The following is a 27,656-nucleotide window of genomic DNA, read 5'->3' on the forward strand; positions in this document are numbered from 1 at the left end:
GGAAATCTGGGTACACGTGACACAAACCGGTTCCGGAAACCGTGCCCGACTTCCGCTCTGTATGTTTCCACGGCAACCAAAGCCGCCGTCCCCCGTGCGTAATTTGACCGCAGCAGTCGCAGATTCCGTCATTTCCATGTCGCGGCCGCAAGGATTGTGCATAGAAGGCTTCGTACAGCACCTGCGTCACCTCGTAATCGCTGTAGTCCGAGCTCTCATCGCTAAACGCGAGCTCTGCAGCAGTACCGAACGCAGCCATTTTGCGAAGCGTACCAACCGGGTACCGATCTTGCTTTAAGACGGAAGTGACGCGAGCTATATCCGCCCGAATCAGCGCCTTGGTGGCGGAGCAAGTGAGAGCGATCTAGGGTGCCTCGATGCGCGCCCGCGGGCGCGCATCGAGGCACCCTAGAGCGATCCGGCGCGGAGCGAGTTGATCCAAAACGACCAGCGGAAAGCGCGAACCAGTGAAATTCGGATTCGTTGTCGCGGAGCAAGAAATCCTACTCCGAATCGACCAGTGAAAAATGCCATAAGACATGTGCGGGCACTGACGGAATAGCTAATGCGTTTTCCGTTCGTTATATCTAGCGAACTTCTAGGTATGATTCTTTTCCTTCATGACTTCTAAGTATCCTGCAGTTATTTTTCAATGTTCCCTCATGACAGGTATTGTTCCTTCATCTTAGAGATAAGCGAAAGTCCTCCCCCTATTTAAATCTGGTAACAAATAACACTTGCAAATAACAAATAACAAATAACAACTGCTCGATCACAAACCACTTCGACGGAGCGGAAGACGACCTGCTGTGGGATACCAAGACCGGCGGTTCAAGCAGTGCGACGAACTCGAGTGGCAGTGATAGTAACTGAGCATCCGACACAAGCGGTGGGTTCCCTGTGTCCACCGATTTTTCTTTTGAATGTTTGCAAAATAAAATGTTATTATCGCACTCGTCTCGTCGTTGCGCGTCCACGCATCCCCTGGATGCGTGGACGCGCAAGGAGTGCAAAATGAGCAAGGAGTGCAAAATGGCCAGTCCAAATTTGAACGCTGAACAGATAACAAATATAGTCACTAGAGTCGAGGAAGAACTTTGCAAATGGCCAAGTAAAGAGTGGGAATATAGTGAGCTTCTAAGTGTAATAACGACAGAAATACGGGAAGAGAAACAACATGTTCTTTGGAAAGAAAAAAAGAAACCGGAAAGCTGGTGGAATAGGGAGATACGACAAGCGGTAACCGAATGACAGAAAGCATCCCGAGAGCACAGGCAGGCAAAGAAGGCGCAGTTGCCGCAGGATGAAGTAGCCAGTAAACGGGAAATATACCGGGAGAAAAAGTCTATGGTTCAAATATTGGTGCAAGCAAAGATAAAAGGTGAAAGTGAACGTTACGTTAGTTGTCAGAAATACGTGAGAAAAAGAAGGCCACACCTAGAGTATTTCGGAACCACATAAAATTATTAGGCAGGAAGTCAACAACAATACAACAACATATCCTAGACGAAGATGGAAACAAATTGGAAGGGAATGCGGCATTAAATTACATCCGAAAAATAACAGCCGAATCTTTCCAAGGCAATGACGGGGTTGTTGTTGAAGCAAAAAAGAGCATGAAAGAGACCCAGGTGGAAAAGGAGCTGGTGCTGACAAATTTCAACTGGAAGAAGGCCGAAGAGAAAATTCCTAAGCGCACAGCCACAGGGCTAGACGACGTTCCCGTTAGGCTGATTAATGAACTATAGACCAAAAAGTAAGGAAGCTCTGTTGAAAGCAGTGGAAAAAACTTTAAAAGATAGACGAATACGAGACAGTTGCCGACAAAGTAGAATGAATTTCATTTATAAAGGTAAGGGGCAGAAAGATAGAATTCACTCGTATAGACCGTTGACCATTACATCGGTAATATACAGGCTAGCAATGCAGGCAATCAAACTAAAGCTGCAAGCGCACGGGCAGAGAATAATGACATTTTGGGAGAACTTCAGAATGGCTTCCGAATAGGTAGGCTATAGATGATAACTTATTTGTTCTTACTCAGTGTATCAAGAGTAGAAAGCAGACCGTTATATGTGGCCTTTTTAGACATCACAGGGGCGTATGACAACGTAGACCGCAACATTTTGTGGGATATTCTGGAAGGGGAAGGCTTAGGTGACGATTGGATACAGCTTTTGAGAGAGATTTACCTCGAAAATACCGTTTGCGTTGAATGGGAAGGGATGAGGAGCGAGGGGAAAGTTGATATCAACAAGGGACTGATGCTGGGGTACCCTTTATCACCACTTCTGTTTATGATGTACATGGTGAGGATGGAGAGGGCGCTAGAAGGAAGTAATATCGGGTTTAATCTCTCATACAGACAGGCGGGTACAGTAGTAGAGCAGCAGCTTCAAGGTTTATTCTATGCGGACGACATTGTGTTGCTAGCTAACAAGCAAAGTGATTTGCAACGTCTAGCTAATATCTGTGGACAGGAAGGCAATAATTTAGGTTTGAAATTTAGTGTTAGAAAATCAGGTGTTATGGTACTCAATGAAAACAGTGAACAGAAAGTGGCAATACAGGGCCAGGAAATACCTCGGGTAACAGAATATAAATACCTTGGTATATGGATAAACGAAGGCAATAGATATATGAAAACACAGGAAAAAACAATAACAGTGAAGGGGAAGAGAAATGCAGCCATAATGAAACACAGAGCGCTATGGGGATACAATAGCCACGAGGTACTCCGGGGTATGTGGAAAAGTGTAATGGTTCCAGGACTTACTTTTGGAAATGCGGTTGTTTGCTTGAAATCAGGGGTACTATCAGGACTCGATGGGAACCAAAGGTCAGTGGGTCGCCTCGCATTGGGCGCTCACGGGGAGACTACAAATGAAGCTGTGCAGGGTGATTAAGGCTGGACAAGTGTTGAAGTGAGGGAAGCTCGCAGTAAAATTGATTATGAAGAACGACTGAGCAATATGGAAGAAAGTAAATGGGCTGAGAGGAGTGTGAGGCGTTTGTACAGAAAAAAACATTGATTCACAGTGGAGGAAAAGAACTAGGAAGCTTACCAGCAAGTATGCGTTATGTAGGGTGGGAAACACAGCTACAAAGAATGTCAAGCGGAAAGTCATAGAGGCTGAAATAATCTCATGGGTGGCGGCAATGGAAAAGAAAGCTGCCATGAGTAGCTACTTAAGAGGAAAATACGAAATCAGGAAAGAAACAATTTATGATAAATCAAAGGGAAGCTCATTGCTTTTCGAAGCGAGATCGGTATGCCTTAGAACACGCACCTGTAAAGCAAGATATAAGAAGGAAGAAGAAGCATGTGCTTGTTGCGGTAAAGCTAGGGAAACGATGGAGCACGTTTTATTAGAGTGTGAAGACATCTGCCCAGCGGTCGATTTAGGCACCACTGGCCTCCTTGAAGTCCTTGGGTTCAGCGAGAGCAGTGGAAAAGTAAACATGTCCGCAATAGAGATTAGTAAGAGGCGATTGGAGGATTGGTGGAAGAAAAGTAGGGAAACTACAAAAAAAAAAAAAACGGAGACGTACAAAAGCAAAGTTCGCAATAGGGGGTCAGAGAATGTGGTTGTGGGAGTTCATAGTGTTTTTTCTTCTTCTTTAACTTGGGTAAGATATTAAAGCAGTATAATAGCAAAAGCTTGGTTGCGCAACCCACCGGCCCGTTCCGAAAGGGATACTCATAACATCCATCCATCCATCCACCCCGGCCTCCATTCCATCCGCATGCGTAGTTTGTGCTTATGGCACGTGCTGTGCTTGCTTCCCTATGTGACATAAAAGAAGGTGCTGGGCTGTGGAGGTCGCGTGCTGGACTGTGATAGTGTAAGCATCACAATCGTCCATAGCCCAAGAGAGCGCTTGGAGCGGGCGTCTCCACAGCGTGCGGGCCACATATGCAGAAGGAGCACCTAAACACGCGCCCGCAAAATGGCTGCAAAACGTGCACTCAGCGTCAAGAACACCCAGGCACGAAAGAAGCGTCGCGCGGAACAGGAGGAGGAGGAGGAGGAGGAGGAGGAGGAGGAGGAGGAGGAGGCAAAAACCTTATTTTGCAAAGGAATTTGGGACCTCCCAGGCCCCCTGGGTCCCCGCACGACCCCACTGCACTCAAACGTTCATGTTTAACATGTCCATGACGCTGGCAGCCCGGTTGGCGGAGATCTTCTGCCTTGCCGGGTCCGTGGAGCGTAGTGAGGTCTCCCAGTTCTCCCAGGTTTGGAGTGGTACCGGCCCGCAGGGGGGAGGAGAAGCCGGGCGGGCCAGGAGTATATGGGTGAGGTTTGCTTTCGGCGCCTTGCACAGAGGGCAAGAAGGGGGGATGGGTCGGTAGTGGGATAGGAGGGATGGAGTAGGTAGCGTGCGCGTTTGCAGGCGGCGCCATAGGTGTTGCTCCCTGGTAGTGAAGGAAGAGTGGGGGGGTGGGTATATTTGCCTCTCGGCAAGAGCATTCGCGATGAAGTCAGCGAAGGTACACGCACGTTCCCTCGAGAAACCCCCCATGAGGTCCGCCTGTGCCCGGTTTCTCGACCCTCATTGCCAGGGTTTCCAGAGTGCGCGGGCACCCAGATGAGCTCAGCGCTGCGGGAGAAGGGAGGGTTCTGGGTCAGTATATTGCATTGCAATTGGTCTCCTGAGTTACTAAGCAAGGCAATATCATCAGCGATATTGCCTTGCTTAGTAATTCAGGAGACCAATTGCAATGCATGCTCACTGACCTGGAGAGGCAAAGCAGAAGGGTGGGTCTGAAAATTAATGTGCAGAAAACTAAAGTAATGTTTAACAGTCTCGGAAGAGAACAGCAGTTTACTATAGGTAGCGAGGCACTGGAAGTGGTAAGGGAATACATCTACTTAGGGCAGGTAGTGACCACGGATCCGGATCATGAGACTGAAGTAACCAGAAGAATAAGAATGGGCTGGGGTGCGTTTGGCAGGCATTCTCAAATCATGAACAGCAGGTTGCCACTATCCCTCAAAAGGAAAGTATGTGTTATGTATGTGTTATGCACACCTAACTCCAGGCCAGGCGTTCGTTACTTGTGTTTTTGGGCTGCCTTGGTAGCTTGCCTGATTAAAGAATTTATTGTTTGGGTTTCGGTTGCATTGAGGCTAAGATAGGGGGCAGAATACAATACTCATGGTAAAAGCTTGTACCACTTGCAGAATATCTGATTCACGCAGACCGTGAGCTTTATCTGTTACTCTGCGTATTAGATGCGTGGTGGCTCCTGTGCTCTTTAAACGTTTGATTGTTTCGGTATTTCTGCCATCTTGTTGCAGGTAGAGGCCCAGGATTCGAATAGTGTGGACCTGTGGGACCTCTCTATTGTGCACGTAGATTCTGATAGGGGTATGATACGCTTTACCCTTTGGCGGGATCAAGAAAAGCTCAGATTTTTCCGGTGAGCAGGTGAGGCCTACCTTGGTGACTTCGTCCTGTATTAGCATTGCGGCTGTTTGCAGTGTTTCTTCGATCGGGGCGTCTGATCCATATGGTAGTCCATAGGGTGATATCATCCGCGTACAGAGTATGGTCAAGATGGGGAAGTTTCTGCAGCTTCCGTGCGAGCGGAATAAGTACTGCATTGAAAAGGAAAGGGGACAGCATGGAGCCTTGCGGTGTGCCCACATTCTTTAGAGTGTAGCGGCGTGTACGAAGGTTATCTACGCACACGCTGGCCGTTCGGTTCTGCAGGAAAGCCCTTATGTAGTTGTATGCTCGTTGGCGAACGCCTAGGTATAACATAGCCTTTAGGATAGCCTCGTGGGTGACGTTGTCGAAGGCCTTCTTGAGGTCAATCGCCAGTACTGCTTTGGTGTGCGTAGGTATGAGAGGCTCCAGTATAGCTGTCGTGAGTTGAAGCATGGCATCTTCTGTGGATAGGCCAGATCCTCGGACTTCTTGTATAGTTATATTCCTGTCCAGTTCAGTATTTGGTGGGCCGGCGAACTCCGGTAAGGGATTCGAAGGGCCCGGCGAGGTGTGTATGCTCCTGAGTGTCTCTAGTAGCGCCTGCGTGTCGTATTTATGGTTGTGTGTTAGTCGGGCGACCATATTTCTAGTATGTTGTTGACCTTTCATGGGGTGAATTAGATGTTTTAAAAGATGCCATGCTCGAGCGGTACTGAGATTTCCTCTGAGGCCTTCGCATATCTGCTGCCAATTCTGCCTACAAAGTTGTTGGCTATAATCCTGAATTTGTTTTGCAAGCTCAGATATCTTGTTTTGGAGCTTCTTATTGCATTTTTGCTGAACGTATCGTTTCATGAGACTTTCATCTGCTTCTATCATATGGGCCAATTTTGAGTCCATAACGGGGACTTGTTGTTCTGGGCTATATTCTTTGGTACACGCCGCTTGGTCCTCGAGGACCTGTGCTGTCCAGGTTCGCGCGTCCACCGGCCCAGTTTCTTGGTTTGTTTCCCTTTGTTTTCTGAATTTATCCCAGTTGATTAGCTTATGCTTTATTCTTGCACGAAACGCTTGGGGACCTGAGACTTGAACTTCGATAATATAGTGGTCACTGCCTAAAGTATGTGTTGTTCTATTCCATTCCAAATTCTTGATGCGTCTGCCCATCATGAGGTCCGGACTTGTGTCCATCATTCCTGTTGTACCTTGTCTGGTGGGGCAATCGAAATCATTGTACACCGTGAGCTGAGACTGTTGAGTTTGTGTCATAAGAACCTCCCCTCTGCCGGAAGTTTTCTGGTATCCCCAGTCGAGGTGTGCGCAGTTAAAGTCTCCGGCCACTATGATTGGTGTTTTATTTGCCGCTGCGGTTATTTGCGCTATTAGGTTAGCGCAGCGCGTTGCTGGCATGCTCGGTGGATTATAAATATTGGCGATGAGCGAGAAATCCTGTTGAATGTCGACTGGGATTACTTCAAGGATTACGTTTTGGACTTTGTGTGGGAATGTAAGTTGTGGTGTGCCTTATGAATAGCTTGATAAAGGTGGACACAACTGGAGCAGTATAATTTGGTGAGTGATAAGCAGTATATCCCGGGAGCGAAACACTAATTTTAGGGTCCTGTAGCAGAATTAGGTCTGGTGGGTGTTCCTCATTTAGTATGAGTTGGACTAGCGCTTCTCGTTTACGACGTATGCTACGACAGTTCCAATGCCAGAGTTTTAAAAAGGGAGGAGTAGTCTTCAATTTAGGTGAATCACCTGCCATTTTGCTGGCCAGAAGTTTTGGAAGTGGAAGGGGGGTGGGTGATTTGGGGTAGGGACGCCGCCTGCATTTGGTTGGTTGCCTCCACCACCATTAAGCTCATTTGTGTGCTGAGCTGGGTACAGAAGGTATCTAGTTTGTTCTCTAAAATTTTGAAGCGCTCGTCAATGAGGCAGTCCATACGAGTTTCGAGTGTTTGTAGACGGTTTTCTAGGAATTGCTGAAATTGATCGCGCATCTGCTGTTGGAAGTCTGCTAGTTTCGCTGTCAATTTTGCCTCAAGTTTGGCTTCAAACTGAGCCTCCATCTCAGCTTTTTTGTCTGATGGTTCAATCTCAGCTGTTTCGTCTGACAACGGAAGAACTTCTCTTCTTTTTTGTAGGTGGCGTGGAGGTTGAGGTTTCTGCAGTACATGAACTCTGAGTGTCTAGGGATAAAGGGTGACCAGGAAGTGGGTGCAAGGGCTGGGTGATAGTTTGGGTAATGGGTGAGGGGTTAGGTTGGGGTGATGGCCTGTCGTAAGCCTCTTACCTCCTCTCGAAGGAGGGCCAACTCCTCGTCCCGGGGAGCTGATTTGCGGGCTATTCATTCTGCCCATGTAAGCTCCTCGGGGGCCTTCGTGGGGGCTGATGGATTCCGCTCTGGGAAGTCTTGGGGATGTAGCTGCCATCTTCCGGTTGTGCTCTTGTTAACTGAAGGCTTCGTTGTTTGTTGTCGCTGTGTTGCTATGCACCATCCTGTTCCTGTAAGGTGCTCGCCGCCGCACAGGATGCATCGGGGCACGCACTGGCGCCTTCTGTCTTCGCCGTGATCTTCGCCGCATCTTGGACATCTCGGTATTTTCTCTTGTGGGCACACATCATGTCTGTGTCCTGGGGCGCGACAGTTCGTGCAGACCTCTGGCCGCGCCCTATATGGCGTGCACAGGTGCACTCCCCCAAGGTAATAATTCTTCGGGGAATGGGTCTCTGAGCAAAGGTTATAAGGATGGACTTGCCCATGCGTCTTGCTAGTAGGATGTCTGCTTCTGGATTTCTCGCTTGTAGATCTTGTAGGAGCTCGTCTTCCGTTTTATCCCAAAAAGCATTAGCAATCACGCCTTGTACTGTGTCCGCCGCAGGGACTATGTACGCTGCAACCCCATACGCTTTTGCGTTTAGGGTAATGTTTCTGATTTTAACCAGGTTAAGGGCTATTTCCTGGTTAGTGGTGGCCACTGTGCACGTGTTGTTCGTTGGGTGCACGCGTAGTTGCACTTCTGCTCCTATAGGTATCTTAGCCGCTTCGCAGAGGCAGCGGAGCAGCACCTGCGGCTGAATCTTGGGTAAGAAGAGGCCTCCCTGCGAGCGGAAAACTACCTTTATCGCATGTTGCGGCAATGGAGCCATTTGGCGACTTCTGCGCGCGACTTGTTGCGTTGCACGCATCTGCGCCGGGTCCGGGCGGTACCTCGGACGCCACGTCGACGCGGGGAGCGTTTCGGTGCGTTCCTCAGATGCGTTCTGTTTTCCGCGTACCCCGTTCATATCCTCCCTTGGGGATTTTGATTGGGACTTGCCTTCATAGGTTCCGATGATAGTGGTCCAGTATGCTGGGATGTAGTCCTCCTCCGGGAGGGTAGTTCCTTCGACGTGTACTTCCGTCATTCTGGGCTCTCGGCGCCTGGCTTGGCGCGGGCTGTACGGTGCGTCGGTATTCTCTGGCTGATAAGTGGGGTTTTCACGGCGATAGGGTCACCAAATTTGCAGAGTGGCCTCCACGCGGCTTTCGGTAGCTGTACAGCAAGATTGATGAAACTAGGTGAAGATTCACTAAGCACTGGTTTTGCGGAGCCGCTGGCCGTTCCGTGAAGCGTCTCCCCGAAGCGAAGAGGACCCAGCGGCCAGTCACGGGAGTGAGATCGAAACGGGGTGGGAACGGCGAAGGTGGCCCGGACAAGGGCGGTCGGTGAAGTTCGCGTCGTATCCGTGGTTGCGGAGCGCGCCGACAACACGTCCGTTCACTTCCCAACCTCCAGAGGCTCTCTCCGGAACAGGAGCGTCTCTGCTACGCAGCGAAATGTGGTGCAGACCGTGAATGTATGTATACAATGTACACATACAATTTTATAACAATTAATTGAAACCCGCCGTGGTTGCTCAGCGGCTATGGTGTTGGGCTACTGAGCACCAGGTCGCGAGATCGAGTCCCGGCCATGGCGGCCGTATTTCGATGGGGGCACCCGTGTACTTAGATTTAGGTGCACGTTAAAGAACCCCAGGTGGTCTAAATTTCCGGAGTCCTCCACTACGGCGTGCCTCATAATCGGAAAGTGGTTTTGGCACGTAAAAACCCATAATTTAATTTTTTAATTAATTGAATTACGAACAGCCTCATAATTCAATTAAAGTTTAAGACTTCTGCCACGATGCGACGTGCCATGTGGGGCAATGATAATGCTCGACTCTCTCAGAGATTACAAACAATGACGCACAACAACGCCTCAAGCAAGCACGTCTCCTGTGTGTTCTGTGGTCTACGCAGATAAACAGTGGTAGTGCACGCAAGGTAACGTTCAACATCAATACACCACTCTGGTACTGGACTAAACGCTGAATAAATCACATTCGCCGCCAGCATCACAGCTACTGATCGTCAGTCAAAGCAAACACCGTACAAAGCTTCGCTTACATCGATTCCCACAGTGCGCGGATCCGCATATTTTTGTTTCTTACGTCAGTCAAGCGTCACCTCAATGACAGGACACTTAAATCTACGTAAACTTTCTCTACGCCGCAAATCTTCACGTCTCACTCTTTTTCATAAGATCTATCATTACGATCCCGTTTTGAAAAACGGTCTTTTTCTACCCCCTAGCCATCTCGAGGTGACCACCGTTACAAAGTACGTTTGTAAACTTGCCGCACTAGCTTGTATCATGGCTCTTTTTTGCCAAGAAACAGCACCGAATGGAACCACCTTCCCGCCTACGTCGCCGCAGTCACTGACACATAAAAATTCAAGATTGCTTTACATGCCTTTTGACACTCTTTTGTGTTCTACATATTTTATGAATATCATACCATTTACGTCTGTAGTGCCTTCGGGCCCTGAAAGTATGATTAATGAATAAATACACGATAAGCTGAATCGCAGAATGTCGAACATAAACTTCACTATGGCTTTCGGCGTGGGTTTAGTACCATTTGCCAGTTAACGGAATTCACTGACGACAGCGCACATGCTTCGGAGAGAGGAACCTGGTTAGATGCCATTATCATAGGTTTTTGCCAGGCTCTTGGCACTGCTAATAATTCTAAACTAATTCAAAAGCTGAGCATTATCCTTACTAATTATAAATAAGTTGACTGTATTTCTAACTTTCTCTTGAATTGGTTGCAGATTATCAGTTCTGTAGTGACAAATACGGGCGCCAGCAGAAGACGAAGAAGAAGACGGCGGTTGGTGCTCGCGCTCGCTCCAATCGGCCGTTGCCTGTTGCTGCGCATTGACATAAAACGCCGAGCGCATCTAACCCTAAACGCGTACTATCAATTGGTGGAGTGTGCTGGTTCCATTTTTCATCCTGGAACTCCGTACCCTGACTCTACCCCCAGCCTCGGCAATGCCTGCCGACGTGCCGCAGCAAGGTGCTACCGCACCACCGGTGGTCGCCTGCTCCGGAGTACTCAGGCCGCGAGACCCTGTAATTTTCAACGGCACCGACGAGCACGACGTCGAGGACTGGCTCACTTCGTATGAGCAAGCAAGCGCCCGCAATAAGTGCAACGAAGGCTGCAAACTCAGCAACGTTAACTTTTACCTGGTGGGTGTGCCTCTCTGTTCCGACATGGGACTAGCCAACGGCTGGGTAGGGACCTACCTAGAAGCCTCCCTGCCTAGCTCCTCAGGACCGAAATAAAGTCATTTACTACTACTACTACTACCTGGTGGGTGCGGCTCAGCTCTGGTTCCACAACCATGAAGCTGGTATTGCCATCTGGTCATCCTTTAAAACGAGCTTCGCGGAATTCTTCGGCCGACCTGCTGTTCGCAAGCTCCGCGCAGAACAGCGCTTACGCGGTCGCACCCATGCAATCCGGCGAGAACTTGACGTCCTACATTGAGGATGTCGACCTCCGCCGTCGCATCAACCCTGCTATGTCCGAAGTTGATAAAATCAAACACATCATGAAGGGGTTCGAGGACGATGCCTCCCAAATGCTCATTGCCAAAAATCCCGAAACTGTCACGGACGTCGTTCAGCATACTGCCAGAACTACGACGAGTTGCGGAAACACCGCAGTTCTACACGCCTCCCGAGCTCTGAGACGTCCAACATGTCGGCCTAGGAACTAGGAATTGAATATTTATTATTACAATAATAAATTATATTATAAAGAACAAACAAACATTCAGTCGCTAATCCAGCGCGTGTCGTCATCCCTTTCTGTCCGTGTCACTGCGTTCTGCTAGAAACCAGTTGTGCTATGTGCAATCAACGAACTCAGGTAAACACTATTCTGAAGTTCCAACTCGTCTGATCCTTCCACACTAGGTGTCTCATGTGTTCCTAAGTGGTCGGTGTTCGGCCCCTTAGTATTTTGACTTTATCTAAATGACCTTCACAGTAGCTGACAAAGTATAACATTGGACTGTATGCTCAATGTGTTTAAAAGAGAAAATTAATTCTACTGACGACTGCCAACGCCTTAGTGATTCATTTGCCCATTTTTTTTTTGTCTCTGGTTTGAGGCTTGGCAGATGCTGCTGCTTTGCAATAGCAATCAGCAGCAGCAACCTGCAGTGCCAACGCCGCATGCCACCGACGCGGCGATGCCCTCTCCCCTCATGCAACCCCTGGCGCACTATCGCGCAGTTCCCTTTCGCCCGCTCTGCCAACGGCTCTGTTACGTCACGGAGCGCTCTCGCCGAGAGCGACGAATCAGAGCCGTTGGCAGAGCGGGCGAAAGGGAACCCCTGCTTCGGCGATATCGCGCCCTTTCGCCCGCTCTGCTCCGTAGAGGCGCAGCTCGTGATGATGGGGCGTCGCAACCTGTGGCAATGCGAGTTTAGGTGCCATTACCTGCTACAGATGACAGACACCGGCTTTTTCGCTCAATGGGCCATTGGACGCTTTCGCATCAATAAAGTAACTCCGGACATCACAAGCCTGCATTACTGTCAATCCCGGAAGACTCTCTCGCCTCAGGGAAGTGACATAGGGGATCAGTTTTGTTGTAGAGGTGAATACAGCAAAACCTTTTTCAAATACCTACATTCCGTTCTTCTCATTCCTTTCTTCGCTCTCCTGCAAGTCTTCTCAAGGGTAAATGTGAGTCGCAGCCGCGACCAAACACCGCCACACAAACTACTAATAACCTGCCCTGACGAACAGAGTGACACTCTCGAAACTACTGGCGAAACATGTTGTTTTAGTCAAAACACATTATTTTTTTAAAATAAAGAAATCACTGGTGGTAGATCGTGCTGTTCCGAATTTTTCAGAACTATTTTTGGAAAAGGCTGACATTTTCTGTATGAGAAATCGCAATGTCGAGATAGCTCATTAAAAAGATCCGATAACTTTAGAAGAAATGCTGCAATTGTGGAATTGAACCAGAACAGCAGTGAAGTCATGTCTAAACTAGCACCACTTCCGCGATATCCCAGCCAAATCCTGCTGAAAAGTGCTCTTGGCGTTCCAGTTAAGGCCGTCCCGAGCTGCTAGGCGGAGGCCTTTTAGGAAACTGTTTCGCAACGCATTTTTTAAGAGCAACGGCGGGTATCAGGATGGGCACGATAATCGCCAATGCAATAATTAACAAGAAGTCACAAGTTTTACCTTTTTAATCAGTGAATGAAAGTCAGCCGGTACCCAAGGCATAACCTTGTGCTAGAAACTCCGTGCCTAGCACCAGTTTCGAGAACCAAGAACTCAAAGTGTGGCATTAAAATGCATTGCGATTCCAGGTAACATTGGAGCCACATTCCGAGGTACGGTAGCACATTTTCATGTTGCTGTATATATACTCACGCGCGCTGGTCGAGAAAAAGACGTGAAACTACATGTATCGCTGCAGAACTGTTCGAACTCACGCACTATAGATTGCCTGCCCTGCGAGGCCTCTGCTACGCCGCTCATTTCTCAAACGTGCATAATAGACGGCGTGGCGCACTGAAGTATACAAACACTTTCTGTGCGGTGACTGTGCACGGTGACTGTGCGTGAAGCGCTCGAATGCAGCGATGATTACCTAGTTATACCTACTGATGCAGTACCCATGAATGGGGGTGCGAGGACACCGTCATCAAAGGTAGAGGGGGCGACGACTTCGCATACCCTTGTTTCAGGTCTAATTGCCCACGGCAAAGGACTCACAATTGCAAGAACTTTTTCACAGGGTCTATGACCTGCGCGGAGACGGGCTATTACGTTCGACCGGCGGGGGCTGGCGATCTTCGGGGAAGCGACCGTCGGAAAGGCGCCGGCAGGAACGTACCCAGGGGGGCGCCCCCCCCCCCCGAAATTAAGCGGCATACCTCCCCCCCCCCCCCACTCCATCCGCCCAAGGCACCATTCCTGACACACATTCCTAAAGCGTCGTCAAGTCAATCTACTCGGTGGTCAACATTTTGCTGCCTTTTACAGCGAAAGCAGTGTATGACTATGACTATGACTATGACAGTATATGAATATGAATATATGACTAACTTCCGCAGTGTTTTTGGCGTCCGTTAACAGACAAAATCATCATGTGGGTCGATCCTGGTGATAGTGCAAAAAGGGTCCAAGATCAATGGCAGATACTCCTGTGGACTTGGGAACCTATAACGCGCCCTTCGGAATCTTCGGGATGGGCCCACGTATGGGGAGTGCTTAACGCCTACTTCACCTTCGCCGCGGGTGCGCTCGCTATTGCAATATCTTCGGGATCGCCCTACGTGTGGGGAGTTCTTAATGCCTGCTTCATCTTCACCGCGGGTCGGCCCGGCATTACACTACCTTCGGGATGGATCCACGTATGGCTAGTGCTTAACGCCTGCTTCACCTTTGCCGTGGGTCGGCCCGGCGTTGCACTACTTTCGGGATTGGCCCACGTATGCGGGGTGCTTAAGAGGAAGCTTTAGCTCGGACCCAACTCCGACGCGGCCTATTCAAATACATGCGAAACGCAAAAACGTTTTTATGAGATAACCCCTGGACCGATTTTAATGAAATTTGTTGCATTTGAAAGAGAAAGTTGAATTCTAGTGACTGTTGGAAGCGGAATTTCTATTTAGGGCTTGAATTTTCTTAAAACAATTTTCAAATATTTGACCGTTTGAAAAAAATAGAAGCACAATTTTTAAAAATTGATAGCTCTGTATCAAAAACAGATATCGCGGTTCTGTGAACGGCATCCATTAGATCATTGAAAGCGGACAAATTCGATATGTCATTTTACATCTTACGTGAATTTGTTACGTTGTTTACAAGGGTTCTGCAAAAGCTGTATTTCCATGTTACTAAATTTTTTGAGATTCATGTGTAATATATCAATTTTGTCCGCTTTGGATGTACTATTAGATGCATTTCACAGAATTGTATTATCGTTTTTCCTTTAGGAGTTACAGAGTTGTAAACTTGGCAGTTTTGTTTTTTGGAAATTTAGGATTTTCGCCAGTTTTTAATAAAAGATTGACGCCCTAACTCAAAAATTCGAAACCAACAGTCACTATACTTTAAATTTTTCTTTTAAATGCAACAAACCTCGTCAAAATTGGTGCAGTGGTTGCCGAGAAAAACGAATTCTCTTTTTACATGTATTTAGATAGGAGCACCCGAGCTAAAGCTTCCTCTTAACGCCTGCTTCACCTCCACCGAGGGTCGGCCCGGCGTTGCACTACCTTCGGGATTGGCCCACGTATGTGGGGTGCTTAACGCCTGCTTCACCTCCACCGAGGGTCGGCCCGGTGTCGTACTATCGTCGGGAGCGGCCCACGTATGGGGGGGGGGGGGGTGTGCTTACGCCTGCTTCACTTCCGCCGCGGTCGGCCCGATATTGTACTATATTCAGGCCGACCCGCAGCGGAGGTGAAACACTTGAGGGCTTTGACTGTCGCCATTTTTTGCTGCCATTCCATCTTCACAGAGTGGAATGATTGTCATTTTCTTTCACTCCTTTTGGATGGCGGTAGTTATCGGCATCTCCTGGGGTGTGGAGGCCAGTTTTCTCATCGATTCGGTGCCCGCGTGATTAACGCAAGATTAATTCAGTTGTCACCATCTATTGCAGCAGGCAAGGCCTAGTTTATTGTTTTCATTATCATATTTTATTTTATTTATGATGCCCAACAGAATTTTTATGTCACCATCGTTTCAACGATCACGCGCATCCATGTTGCTTCGTTAGTTCAACCTTCGTTGTCTAGACTGATCCAGGGGCCAGGAAAGGAATTCGGTTCATAGTCGGCTGGTCTGTTTGCTCGAGTTGTGGCCGGAGAAAACGTCAGTTGCGTTTAACTTTTCCTTTTGCTTCATTACTTCCTCGGTTCCGATGGAGAAATCACGGAAGAATTACATGTGGCCGCAGATACCGTACAAAATTTTGTGCGACAGAGTGGTCTGAATAAAGGGAAATCAGACATCCACCCGTTCGTAGCAATTGCTACAAAGGAAACCTATACGGGTTCCTCGAAAGGAAAGCCTCATAGTTGAAGAAAAATTCGTCCTGGTCCGGGACTCGAACCTGGGACCACCGCCTTTCCGGGGCAGCCGCTCTACCATCTGAGCTAACCAGGCGGCTAGATGATGGCAGGGCGAAGTCGAATTTGTCGACAACACGAAGGAAAGGCAAGTGTTTGACGTAGTAGTTCTGCGGAAACCCGCAAGGTGGAGAGAAGTAATGAATAAAGGAAATCAGACATCCACCCGTTCGTAGCAATTGACTTCGCCCTGCCAAATTTCGACTGCGCCCTGCCATTTGCTAGCCGCCTGGTTAGCCCAGATGGTAGAGCGGCTGCCCCGCAAAGGCGGTGGTCCCGGGTTCGAGTCCCGGACCAGGACAAATTTTTCTTCAACTATGAGGCTTTCCTTTCGAGGAACCCGTATGGGTTTCCTTTGTAGCAATTGCTACGAACGGGTGGATGTCTGATTTCCCTTTATTCATTACTTCTCTCCACCTTGCGGGTTTCCGCAGAACTACTACGTCAGACAGAATGGTCTATAGCGTGCTCGCCGACAAAATCGGAGCTTCTCGTCATCCGAGATAAATCGACCAAACACGCCACCGAAAGGGACGCCACATCACCTATACGTGTCAGTACGAAAGACAACCCAGTTCCGCCGGTACTGACTATAAGAGTCCTGGGCATGCTAATTCAACATAACACCCATAATTCTGAGGCGATTGTCCGATTACAGACGACAATCCGCCAAATATGTGATCTAATGAGACGAGTAGCCACACGACACCGCGGCATGAAGGAGGCCGACATCTGCCATCTGACGCAGGCTTTCCTGATAGTCGCATTGTGTATTCCTTCCCTTACTACCACCTACGCCTTTCTGACAAGGAAAAGGTTAACAGCGTCATTCGCACAGCTCATAAAGCAGCCCTTGTTCTCCCGAGGTATGCGAAAACTGAAAGATTACTTGCGCTAGGTATATAGAGTACCTTAGACGAACTCGTGGAGGCCCATAAAACAGCCCAACGTGAACAACTCTCCAGCACCGCAACTGGCAGGGTCATTCTAAGTAAACTCGGGCTGAATCCCGTTATGAATTCAGCAGGAAGAACATTACTCGATGCGGTCAAACGTCGTTTGGTTATAAAACCGTTACCCAAGAACATGCTCCCTGGGAGACACGACAGGAGGCGGTCTGCCAGAGCCAAGGCCTTTCAAGAAAGGTACCAAAGCAACCAGCACACCACTTATGTCGATGCAGCAAAGCAAAAGCACCGAACTTACGTAGTGAGCGTCGTGACCGGAGAGGGAAGTATCCTCAACGCCGCGACCATAAAAACAGCGTCCACCGTGCAAGCGGAAGAGACTGCCATTGCTTTGGCCATCATGAATCCCTCCGTGCAAATTATCATAAGCGACTCCAAAAGGGCAATCGTCAACCTTTCGAGAGGCAGCACAGGCGTCTGTGCAGCGCGAGTCCTACGGGACTTTACAAATGAAAATGCTGTTGAACTCGTATGGGTCCCTGTCCATTCGGGGAATCAAGGGAATGAGGAGGCGCACTGGTTAGCCCGAGGTCTAATCAACCGGGAAGTGTGCCCCTCAGACTCGGATCCCATGGATGAGGCACCGACGAGATACCACGAGATAACAAACTACTACAAGCAAAAAAGGCGAATCTACCCGCCTCAAAACGCTAGCCTCGATCCTGCGTCGAATCCAAAGTCGTTCCCCAGCCCACATTGGCTGGCCATAATTACCAACGGGCAATGGAACCCCCCCCCCCCCAAATATGTCAAAACTGCACAAATCAAACATTCGCTATCCAAAATCACATTCTTTGGGGGTGCGAGGGTTTACCCCCTCCCAGGTCGCTCCTGCCGGCTCCCTCACAACAGACGTGGGAGGAGCTGCTCAGAACGCCGGATCAAAAACTACAAAAAGCCCTCGTTGCCTGGGCCGAAAGGGTCGCTCCTTGTGAGGGGCCATCCTAGGACTCGGGCCTGCCAGATCATAACTGAGCATAATCTCAATAAAGTTGTTACCACCACCACCCTCGAGTGACGGCTCGCCGCGACGCTGGCAGATCCTCGGAACCATATACCCGCGATATGGGTTAGATAAGGTGAAAAATAAAATATTGCGAAACAGCGTCCATCATCTGACCCTGTAATAACCGTTCAACCTATAAGCAATATGACTGACCCGTTACCTCGTCTGGTTTTTCCCTTATTGTACAGCGCAAGGAGAGAAAAAGGCAGCAAAATGTTAACCGCCGAATAGCTGTCAGGTCTCAAGAGTGATTTCGCGGCGCTTTAGGAATGTGTGTGAGGAGAGGTGGCATGGGAGGGGGGAACGCGGCTTAATTTCGGAGGGGGGTTGCCCCCCCCCCTGGGTACGTGCCTGTCAGCACCACTACAATGAACAGATCGATGGCGGTGACTCATGATCTGCACGGAAAACGCTGGTTCTGAAGCAAAATGAGTCAGCACCACTGCAAAGAACAGAGCGATGGCGGTGACTCATGATCTGCACAAAAAACGATGGTTCTGGGGCATAATGAGTCAGCACCACTGCAACGAACAGAGCGATGGCGGTGACTCATAATCTGCACGAAAAACGATGGTTCTGAAGCAAACTGAGTCAGCACCACTGCAACGAACAGATCGATAGTGGTGACTCCTGATCTGCACGGAAAACGCTGGTTCTGAAGCAAAATAAGTCAGCACCACTGCAAAGAACAGATGGATGGCGGTGACTCATGGTCTGCACGAAAAACGACGGTTCTGGTGCAGAATGAGTCAGTACCACTGCAACGAACAGAGCGATGGCGGTGACTCATGGTCTGCACGAAAAACGATGGTTTTGGAGCAGAATGAGTCAGTACCACTGCAATGAACAGATCGATGGCGGTGACTCATGATCTGCACGAAAAATGATGCTTCTGAAGCAGAATGAGGCAGCACCACTGCAATGAACAGATCGATGGCGGTGACTCATGATCTGCACGAAAAACGATGCTTCTGAAGCAGAATGAGTCAGTACCACTGCAACGAACAGAGCGATGGCGGTGACTCATGGTCTGCACGAAAAACGATGGTTTTGGAGCAGAATGAGTCAGTACCACTGCAATGAACAGATCGATGGCGGTGACTCATGATCTGCACGAAAAATGATGCTTCTGAAGCAGAATGAGGCAGCACCACTGAAATGAACAGATCGATGGCGGTGACTCATGATCTGCACGAAAAACGATGGTTCTGAAGCAGACTGAGTCAGCACCACTGTAGTCTGTTCGAAAGACGGGAGAACCACCGAGAGAAAGAATGTGGCAGCTCGAGAGAAGAGTGGTGTGGGTCGAGAGGGGAGGGTGTTGCACTACAAGAGCGGTGCATGATATGAACCCAACCCTACGCCTACTTTTTAAAAGAACTTTGCACCCTTTGGGACGTATCTTGTGCCCAAACAGTAATCGGCATCAATCTTGTATGCCTTCCGCTTCTTTAACGGTGCGTGCCCGGTTCTTTCATATCGGCGCGACATATAGCATTCTTGACCAGAAAGTAGCAAGCGTGGAGTTTTTAAGAAAGGCAACGCAAGCAAGAGAGATGACGATTATAGTTTGAGGGCACTCCTCTGGATCGGCCAGTCTTTGCTATGAGCTACCACTGCTGAGAAAGAAATACTTTATATCCAATTCATGAATCATCCCGGAAAAAAGAAAACACATAAAATTTTGACAGCAGCAGTATGACACATCTGTGCACGATAGCACTCCGGCAGCGAGGCAGCCATAAACGCTGTGGACCATGTGATGTACATACTACGCACAAATTCAGCGGACCACTTAGTACAGGTCATGTGACTGCCTCACTGGGAGAGAATAATATGACAGCTATAAAACGGAAAGAGAACGCTCTCTTTATTACTTAGTAACTGGGAGTTGTGCTTCTTTAATAAGTTTTTGTTTTGTTTGCGATGTTTGCCTCAATATTATAAATAAATGTTACGTTTACCAAAGCGTCACCCCAACCTCTTAGTCGACATAATCACGGAATGCACTAAGCGGAATAGCGGGGACCTCGGAGATCGGCATCGCAGGGAAGCGTCAAAGCGAACTGGATCGCTCAAGCCCTTCTTGGTCTTAACGGCAAGCACGCCCTATATGACGTGCCCCAAATGTCAAGGCAGGCAGGATGTGAAAAACAAATCGCGGACCCACAGTCATTGACAAACTTACTTACTCACGTTAGACATAATTGACACACAAGTATAGTCCGCTATTTATCATAAGCAGTGCTTCAACAGTATCTTGTCCTGCGTTAGATGTTCTTGGATCCGACAACCTCTAAATCTGGGTACCCATTCTCGTGCTGCGAACAAAATTTTCTGTTGTCAGTGCTGCGCCCGTCCAGTCTTTCTACTGGTCCTTTGTTGTTTCGCACTGTTTTCATAAGTAGGTACCAACTCACGTTTTAATTGTATACATGGCACCAGAGGTATGGTGGAAGTATCTAGCAAGTGCTCCGAGCTAGTGAGGTTCACGTTCGAGCATCAGCATTGTTAGAGGGCAATTCTATTTTCAGTCTTATATGTGCTATTCTTTTTTAATAAATGTGGTCATGTGCACAGGGCATACTCGTAAAGGTGTTAAATGACATTACTATCCGTCACACTCTAGTATAGTACTGCCTATAGCAAACTCTTTTAACTCTGCTGCGTTTCATATCAGATCTACAGTGATCCTCTGATTTGCACCTGCCCGGTTTCGCCAGACGTATGCTCATGGACAGGTGCTTTGCGCACATCTCAAACAATATGCTTAGCTTAGTCATACTATAGTATCAGTCGTACGGCGTACTATAATCATCTGCCTCACAGCTACTATACGTATTGTCGGAATGAAAAATTTATAGTAGGGTACTAAGGCACGACTAAAACTTTTAGCTCCTCCGCATATTGCCAATGTGGAGGCCCAAACACTGTCAAAATGTGGGTTAGGAATCGGACTGTTTATAGGGCGAGCTTGTGCTCAGAAAGAGAGTGAGAGAGTTAGCGATTGTGGAAAGGAATAGGCGCCGTTTTCTGGTACCGTTCAGGGAGCACGATTCAGCGTATCGGAAAGACAAGCAACATCCGAATCACGATGGTGGCAAGCGCACACATCGGTCGTCGAATCCTAATTATCCTGATGGTTCAAGACCATCCACTATTTATACATCTATCACCGCATGATAATTCCAGAGTAATTGCTGGTGCTCACGAGCATTCGAGAGTGTGCAACAATATTCGCGCGCACTCTGATTAGACAAGACTCCCTCGCTATAGTATTGGTGACAACATCCAATAAATTTTGGGTACAGTAGGCGAGTCTTGAGCCAAGCGATAACTGGATAACAGTCATAATCTACCTAAAAACGGTCATCAATAAAAACGTCAGGCAAAATGCACGCGAAAATATTACAACGTGCCAATATACATGTATACAATATACGCGCCAACATGACATCCTGCGCGTGAAAACGCGGTGGCATGCATATCAGGCATGCGCGGACTTGAAAAAGTCAACCGGTGACGGTTTAGATTGCCCGTGTCGAACAGGAGGAGTATCGAATAGAATCTCGGAACGGATCTGTGAACGAGAGTTGCAGCCGACTCACAGAACTTTTCAGATGACCGTTACGTGTGACGACGACGTTGGTGGCCAACGCCAAGCTGTCGCCCCAGAGGGGCCAAGCGAGACCAGCGTTCTTACGGGCGCTCTTGGCGTCGGCGAGCGGCAGCGCCGGGACGTGCGTGAGTGCCAGATCGGCGCGCGGTTGCCGGCTCGGTGACTGTCCCCTGTGCACAGGGAGCGGCACGGTGACGGACGCGGGACGACAGCGCGCGCCGTGCACGCTCACTTACGCCGCAGGCGTTCCGTGCTTCCGCACGAAGAATCTGTGCTCGTCCTGCATCCTGATCCTGGTGCTGCGAGTTTCGGTGTCGGCAGCCTGCAAGGTGCGCTGCCAGTCATCCCCAAATGCGCGTCTGGGGCGTCGCGCACAGACAGAACCGGTAGCGGCAGGGCGCCAGCTCCTCGGTTTTTTTAAAGCGCGGTGTAAATAAGTCCATATACTCCACTGTTCATAACTAGGTATCTTCCATGCTAACGTACACCTTTAAAAAAAGATAAACGAATAAACAATATTGCATAATGTGATGCGAACTAATAGTTGCTCAAGTTCACTGCTGTATTCATACAGTAGTGAACTTGGGCATATGTAAAAATAGTCGCTTGAACATGAACCACGCCCGTCACATCTGTGAACGAGTTGAGATTTCAACACGAGGTTATTTCAGCAGCGACCTTGTCGGAAATAATGAAGTTTTGAGGTGAGCATGATTACGGGAAAGACTATATATAGTTATCTTCAGCCTTTTTATTCCAGTGAAGCGCTTGTGTGTGATACACTGACTATGCGACTTTTCATAAGTGACAGACAGCATGTATACCGGTATAAGTAAGCGGTGAAAATATGGGCACCCGCTGTCACACCTGACGGGAGCGCACCTCTTCACAAGCTACGAGCTATTAAGCGAAGTGAACAGTTCCACTTAATATAAATCGGATATATGCTTGTCGCTTTCGCTGGGTCGCTTCGCGGTTTCTGGATTTGTTGTTGGAACTTTTCTTATAAACAGTATTTCATATACGTTGCTGTGCTCATGAGTACCTTTGCATCGTCAAATTTTAAGAGGACCCCGACGGGAGCATTTATTTGGACCCTCACCTTTCTTAAAAAGCAAGGGGAGCAACCCAAATGCCGCTATCATCGCTTAGCGCAATGTATCGTTCTAATGAATGATGACCGGTTTATGACAATCTTTTTCGCACTGTTTTCAGCGATTCCTCAACCCTCTGCCAAAACGTGCGCTATAAATGCTCGATTATTTAAATCGAGCATGGTTTTATAAAGGCCTGCATGAAGTACTTGACTTATTTTAGGCCATCTTTGCACAAGACTTGCCTCTTATTCGGGCTCGTTTGAAGAAGCCCCGAATTGGTCAAGTCACCCTGGCTGGAAAGTAATGTCCTCAAGCTATTTTGAATTATTTCGGGGGATTAAAAGTGGGAATGTGTAGACCGGACATCTATTCCTGTTCTAGGAACTGAACATTCAAACCAGCAGCATATACCATGAATGACTTCGGGCTTATTCTGATTACCGTGTGCCACCAATGCATAGTTGGCGGGGATGTTTCAAGGAATAGTAACACTTCGGTCCGCGAGGCCTAGTCGATTGAATGACAGTGACGCAAGCTGTGCCAAGTTGTCCAGATGGCTCACTCACACGTGCGTGATCCGATGCGCATGTGGCGTCCTGGCCGGCGGGTGAGACGCCGCCGCTCCTTCGGAGGTTGGAGACAACGCGAAACGCTTGCGTGATCCTGAAGAACATTTTCGTGTTCGTTTCACAACAATGCATCATACCCACTACGCGGAATTGACCGAGAAGCAGGTTTTGTTACAACGGGAACTCTCGTGCAGAGACTCTTAGTGCTGCTACACATTCTTCTGTTTCATTCAGGAATCGCCTACACACACGCACACACACATACATATATATATATGAAACAAGAAATGAAATTGATTTCATACTTTCTGCCGATACCAGCATAGTTCAGGATGTAGAAGTGTTAGGTAGGGTAAAGTGCAGTAATCATAGGTTAGTGAGGGCTAGGATTAACCTCAAGTTAAAGAGAGAGAGAGAGAGAGAGATAGTAAAATTGGTCAAGAAGAAACAAGTTAACATTGAGGCAGTAAGGGTAAAAGCTGACAAAATCAGGCTGGTACTTGCAAACAAATATGCAGCCTTAGAACAGAGAGATGACGATGACAAAGAGGCAATGAATGAAACCGTAACTAGGCTGGCTTTAGAAGCAGCAATTGAAGTGGGAGGTAAGGCACCAAGGCAACCAGTAGGCAAGCTCTCCCAAGTAACAAAGGACCTAATAAAGAAACGACAAAGAATGAAAGTGTCCAACTCAAGAGATCAGATAGAATACGCGGAACTGTCAAAACTCATCAAGAAGGAGAAAATAAGGGATATTCGAAATTATAACGTGAGAAAGACTGAGGAGGCAGTAAAAAATGGACGCTGCCTGAAAACAGTGAGGAGGAAACTAGGTATCGGAAAACCAAGATGTATGCACTGAAAGATAGGCAGGGTAATATCATCAGCAATCTCGAAGATATACCAAAAGCAACGGAAGAATTCTATACTAACCTGTACAGTACCCAGAGCAGCCACGATACCTCCATTCGAAGTAGTAATAAACCGGTTACAGAGGCTCCTTCCATAACTAGCGATTTAGAAGGGCCTTGCAAGACATGAAACGTGGAAAAGCGGCAGGAGAAGATGGAATACCAGTCAATTTAATCAAAGATGCTGGAGACATTATGCTTGAAAAATTAGCGGCCCTATATACGAACTGTTTATCGACTTCAAGGGTCCCACGCAGAACAGGAAGAATGCCAACATTATACTAAGTCACAAGAAGGGGGACGTTAAAAAATTAAAAAATTATAGACTCAATACCTTACTTCTAGTATTATATAAAATATTCACCAAGATAATCTCCAATAAAATAAGAGCAACACTGCACTTTAGTCAACCAAGGGAGCAGGCTGGCTTCAGGAAGGGATACTCTACAATGGATCACATCCATGTCATTAATCAGGTAATCGAGAAATCCGCAGAGTATAATAAGCCTCTCTATATGGCTTTCATAGATTACGAAAAGGCATTTGATTCAGTATAGATACCAACAGTCATAGCGGCATTACGTAATCAAGGAGTACAGAACGCTTACGTAAATACCTTGGAAAATATCTACAGAGGTTCTACAGCTCACCTTAATTCTACACAAGAAAAGCAGGAAGATACCTATAAAGAAAGGGGTCAGACAGGGATGCACAACCTCGCTAATGCTATTCACTGCGTGCTTGGAAGTAGTAATCAAGCTATTAAACTGGGAAGGCTTACGAGTAAGGATCAACGGCGAATATCTCAGCAACGTTCGATTTGCAGATGACATTGTCCTGTTCAGCAATACTGGGGACAAGTTACAACAAATGATTGAGGACCTTAACAGAGAGATTATAAGAGTGGGGTTGAAAATTAATATGCAGAAGACAAAGATAAGGATCAATAGACGGGCAAGGGAACAAGAGTTCAGGATCGCCAGTCAGCCTCTAGTGTCTGTGAATGAGTACGTTTAACTAGGTCAATTACTCACAGGGGACCCTGATCATGATAAGGAAATTTGGAGAAGAATAAAAATGGATTCGAGCGCATTCCGCAGACATTGTCAGATCCTTACCGGAAGCTTACCACTATCATTGAAAACAAAGCTGTACAATCAATGCATTCTACCGGTGCTAACATATGGGGCAGAAACTTGGAGTCTGACAAAGAAGCTCGAAAACAAGTTAAGGGCCGCGCAAAGAGTGATGGAACGAAGAATGTTAGGCGTAACGTTAAGAGACAGGAAAATAGCGGTGTAGATCAGAAAGCAAACAGGGATAGCCGATATTGAGATTAAGAGAGAGAAATGGAGCTGGGCAGGTCATGTAATGCGTAGGTTAGATAACCGGTGGACCATTAGGGTTACAGAATGGGTACCAAGAGAAGGGAAGCGCAGTCGAGGACGGTAGAAGACTAGGCGGGGTGATGAAATTAAGAAATTCGCAGGCGCTAGCTAGAATCGGTTGGCGCAGGAGAGGTCTTGGTCCTGCAGTGGACATAAAATAGGCTGCTGCTGACACACACACACACACACACACACACACACACACACACACACACACACACACACACACACACACACACACACACACACACACACACACACACAAACACACACACACACGCACACACACGCGCACACACACACACACACGCACACACACGCACACACACGCGCACACACGCGCACACACGCGCACAGGGTGTTCAAAGTTAGACTTCCTAGGTTTTAAAAAAATGCGAAGAGTCCAGAGTACACAGAAGCCATTTGTCTACCTAGGTTATGCGGCCGAGTGGTCGCAAACTGTGAGAATGATTGTCGTCGTAATGTCGGTATTTAATTAAATTCGATAATTAACTTTTCATTTACTGCAGTTAGCATGTATGTTTATATAGAAAACTCAGAGACGGTGCCATTTGGTGACTATTCCATTTCGTACAATTTTAGTAGCGCGCCTGTGTCCTGAGATATGCGCGCCTGAAATTACAGCCCAAGCCATCTAATTACGCATGCAAGGCCCCTCCCTAGTGTGACGCAGCTGTTGCGTATGGTGCTCCGTCTGACAAAAATGTGGGGTGATAGGCGACGGTGATTACTTTTTGTTCTCGGCTAGCGTTTTCGTTCGTGGCCAGCGAAACCGAAGGATGACTGTGCGGGCGACGTGAGACGAGCCCTGTTTCTTTGAGCATTGCTAGTAGAGTGGGTGACAAGACGCCGTGCCGCTCAAGACTTCTTATGCACTAAGGTGCAGCGATAGTGCTTTGCTTCTTTTTATAATAATGGTGACTTTGTTTGCAGAATGATAGAAATTAATACCATCTCGCAACATAAAGCGACTGGGTCAGCTGTCATACAGCACATTATTAACCACCAAAGTTTCCATCGGCCCTCGCACATGCTTAAAGAGAATTTACGACCCTGCATTGGCAGCGCTTAGGAAACGCGGGTTAATGGCCCGTATTCTCTATGTCACCTTTTTTAAAATTAGAACGGATCTACCAGTCCTCATGACAGAGCATGAAACTGTGTCAACGTAGTCAAATTCATATTTATTTAGTTACACAGCTCGGATTCCGGCATTACTTCGGAAGAAGTGGGAATAAAAGAACAAAAAAGAAGTACAGTGTAAATCCATGGCCTACTTACAAAGAAAACATACAAAAATATTAGAAATTTGCTTCGAATGGTACCATTGCTTACACAATATTAGTTTCGAGTGATATGAAATATTACTCAACTCAGAATTATAACAATCGCCAAGAAACCAACGGTTTAAAAATGTTCGAAATGCTTGCCTTCCGCCGCAACACACCACATGAACCGTTCTCGCGTCGAGTCGACAACTCTGTGTAGCATTTCCGGGTCGGTTCTTCTACGGGCGGTAACTATTCTCATCTTCATGTCGTTGACATCGGTGGGCTCAACTGCGTAAACGCGATCTTTCACGTAGCCCCACAAAAAGAAGTCCAGTGGAGGGAGATTAGGGGATCTCGGCAGCCAAAACATCTCTCCTTCGCGTCCAATCTACTGCTGTGGAAAGTTACAGTTTAAGCAGTTCTTTGCAGTGGAGGAGAAATGTAGTGGCGCCCCGTCATGCTGGAACCAAACTTTCCGCAGTTCGTTGAAAGGAAGACTCGAGGCAAATTTATGGACGACACCAGCAAGAATTTCCATTGCGGTTCCCTTCGAAGAAGTGAGGGCCAATGATTTTGCCCTCAAGTATGGCACACCATTGACCCCAGTGACCTCAGTGAATTTGGTGGTTGTATTGCCGCAGCCAGTGAAGATTTCCTTGCGACCAGTAGTGAGCATTGTGAATGTTCACTCTGCCATTCGTGCAAAATCGAGTCTCATCAGTCCAAATAACTCTTTGTAAGAAATCCTTATGTTGGTCAATTTTTATTAGGGTCCAACTACAAAAGTCTGCCCATTTTTCAAAGTCTGCCTCACTTAGGTCCTGATGAAGATTCACATGGTATGGATGAAATTCTTGCTTTTTTATAACGTTGTGCAC

The 27,656-nt window shown here is 47.7% G+C and overlaps 1 protein-coding gene and 1 non-coding gene across 5 annotated transcripts in view; one reads left to right on the forward strand and one right to left on the reverse strand.

The window, feature by feature from the left end:
- LOC142566298 (guanylate kinase) overlaps nt 1-27,656 on the reverse strand; it is a 69,789-nt gene that overhangs the window by 25,131 nt on the left and 17,002 nt on the right. The window lies entirely within an intron of this gene.
- Nucleotides 16,156-16,230, forward strand: TRNAC-GCA (transfer RNA cysteine (anticodon GCA)). The gene has a single exon. It is a non-coding gene; the product is annotated as a tRNA-Cys (tRNA).

The sequence above is a fragment of the Dermacentor variabilis genome, unplaced genomic scaffold (assembly GCF_050947875.1).
Source record: "Dermacentor variabilis isolate Ectoservices unplaced genomic scaffold, ASM5094787v1 scaffold_12, whole genome shotgun sequence".
Classification (NCBI taxonomy): domain Eukaryota; kingdom Metazoa; phylum Arthropoda; class Arachnida; order Ixodida; family Ixodidae; genus Dermacentor; species Dermacentor variabilis.